At 35.9% G+C, this 3057-nt stretch overlaps 1 long non-coding RNA gene across 1 annotated transcript; it reads right to left on the bottom strand.

The window, feature by feature from the left end:
* Positions 1-1880: 1880 nt before the first annotated feature.
* Positions 1881-2792, bottom strand: LOC109704711. Its single transcript, XR_002214464.1, has 2 exons — positions 2397-2792; positions 1881-2262 (listed from the first exon to the last, which is right to left on the bottom strand). It is a non-coding gene; the product is annotated as an uncharacterized LOC109704711 (long non-coding RNA).
* Positions 2793-3057: the final 265 nt, after the last annotated feature.

Consider the following 3057-nt stretch of genomic DNA (forward strand, 5'->3'; position numbering starts at 1 on the left):
TTTTAATCAAAATACCAATTTAAATAGAAATAATTCATTATTATTTTTAAATTTTACATAATTTTAAAAAATTTAAGAGGCCGGCCGGGACTTCCGGATGGCCACATTACGCCCATAGCTATACCAAATTTACAGCTCTCATGCTTCCGACTAGTATTCAGCTCTGATATCAATTGTAACGATCTAACTCATTTGAAACAATGACTCGATGGGTCCAAAGCACCGTTCCAAACTATCGATCCAAAATATTTAAGCTCAGTTATTATTATTATTATTAGCATTGAGGCCGCTTGTATTTTAAATCAGAATTCGATGTAGGACTATTGGGGCACCGGAGCGGTAGGGGCGGATCGAGGAGGAGCTGATCCGGATACCGAAGGACACGGTGGCGCGGATGCGGGAGGTGGTGATCGGGATGATCCCGCTGGGCCGAGGGGCGGCGCTTCCACGACGCCGCCGACATGGCGTCGCCGAGCTCACCGAGCGTGCGCGGCGGCGCACGCTGAGTGAGTCCAACAACAATAGTACCAAGTAAATTAAATTGGACAAGAGAGAGATCTCCATTAATATCGTCTACAATGTTTGCCGCATTTTCTCTCTTATTCTTTTTCAAGTATTGATTTAGCCTGCAAATTATGCTCTGCCTTGAACAAGCTCCAACCATGTTCTTTGAGTGCAACAAAATGCGGATCTAAACTGGAATAGTTTTTAACTCAAAAAGTTCATCTAAAAAGAATCAGATCAGAAATAATTGCAACATTCTTTTGCTCGCATGCATCTTGACTATCAAGAGAATCATATCATGTGCAAATGATAGGAGAGATAACAAAACGAAAAACAAATTGAAAATATGGTAATAAATGACAAATGTATAAATAATTTTAACATGTTTCACTCAAACAACTGATCACAACGATTTGTAGGGAGCATTTATTTATTTATTTATTTATTTCATTAGTTATTATAAGAATTTATATATGTTTTTATATATAGTATAGACTATAGACTATATTCAAATTTAACTGAGTTTATTTTATAAAACATCTCTCATCTGTATATTTATATGCCGCGAATATATTGACTCTTTTTTCTATCGCATATACTACATGCATGACTCTAGGATGATGGTTATAATCATAATTTTATATTATTGGAGAGAAAACAAATTATAACCACTTTTGAATTTTTTGAAGCCCTCCGTATTATTAAAAAGACCAGTTTCTTATGAACTCCTATCTACTATTTATTTTTTTCAAAACTTATCTTATATTTTCAAAATATCCACTAAAAATTCAAATCTTCCCACTAAACCCTCAAAATCAGGGATATATTTTAAAAACCGAACATTTTTCAATGGCAAATTTTGAAAAATGGGTAATTTTGGTAATTATTCTTTATAAAAATAGTGCTTTTTAGTCGGCATATTATCAAACGAGACCAAAAACTGCAACCAAAAGTGATTTTAATCTTACAAATCCATAATGCTAGGATTTATGAAATTTTTTAAAATTTTAGTACTAAATAAAACAATAAAACTAATATAAAATAATTAATGATCAAAATAGTGAAGTTATAAGATTAAAATTCATTTGTGTTGATAAAATTAACATTCCTCAGCCAGTAATGGTAATTAATTAGTAGTCCAAAATTAAAATTGGAGTGAAGCACCGGATTCAAAAACTTAATAACGAAGCGCATATCATGCTACCTTTCTCTTTCAAAAATAAAAACTACATTTTTTCTACTGCTCTCTATAGGAAATGTTCTTTTTATCATTTTCTTAAACTGTGTTTTTCAAAACTATATTTTTATGATAATCAAGCAAGCTCTATCTTAATAAAACACTTACGTACTTTTATTCGGAAAAAAGAAACAAAACAAAACAAAACAAAACGCATACATTCTCATTCATAAACACCAAAACAAGCATACTACTAAAACCACGCGCACAACAACATAAACACAAACTCATACAAATTCACATACAAACTAAAACTACGCGCACAACAACATACATATGCATGCATGCATGCATTAATTCATCAGAAATATAGTAAATTTGTACCAACCACTAGCTATCACTCGCCAGTCTCCGGCGACGGGGTCGTCGACCTTTTCTTGGTCCTTGTCGATCTGGATCGGCCCCTCGTCCTCCGCCGACCGCACGTCCATCCGTGTCCAGTTCTCCCCACCCGCCACTGACTCGTACGTCGTCGGTGTCTGCGACCCCACCTGCCGCGCCGCCCCCCACATTCTGTCGAACTGCTTTCATCAAACACAAAACATGCATCAACAAAACTACTTATGCCGCATCAAAGTTTCTTTTAGGCATTATCTCGAACACCCTTCGGACAATAACAACAACCAAAAGCAGAAAAAGTAGTGCAGCACATCACCCTAATCTCTTTTAGGCATTCCCGTCGAACAGCTTTCATCAAACACTAAACATGCATCAACAAAACTACTTATGCCGCATCAAAATTTTCTTTTAGGCATTATCTCGAACACCCTTCGCACGACAACAACCAAAAAGAGAGAAATAAAAAAAAAGAAAAAAATTGGGTTGAGTCTGTCAGACAACCTCAGAGCCAACCCGACTGGCTTTCGGCCGGTCAGGGACGATCCTCCACAGCAGGAGATTCGCAGCGAATCTCAGCCGTCAATCACGCTCTGGCTCTGAGGTCATGTTTCATCCACCAGACTTTGTTGCTTGTCTCCTTTACACTCAAGGATACAGTAGTACAACCTATAGAACAGATCCTGTTCAAGTAAGGTCGTGCTCAGTAGCTTTCTTTTGTCATTATATACGTTAATGTTTCGTTTTTCATATCCGATGTGGGACTAAAGGAATCAAGACAAGTTAATGAGTACGGGTACGAGAAAAGGACATCCGAAATCTTATTTGATATGAACATAACGGATTTACTTGATACCAAATAGGTATAGTTTTAATTAGAGATATAACAAACCAAAAAGTAATGGTATCATGTACAATTAATTATAATAATTTAATATTTAGTATATTAAGTTGCCGGTTTTTTTTTTTTTTTGCTTGGT

The sequence above is a fragment of the Ananas comosus genome, unplaced genomic scaffold, assembly GCF_001540865.1.
Source record: "Ananas comosus cultivar F153 unplaced genomic scaffold, ASM154086v1, whole genome shotgun sequence".
In the NCBI taxonomy this organism is placed as follows: Eukaryota; Viridiplantae; Streptophyta; class Magnoliopsida; order Poales; family Bromeliaceae; genus Ananas; species Ananas comosus.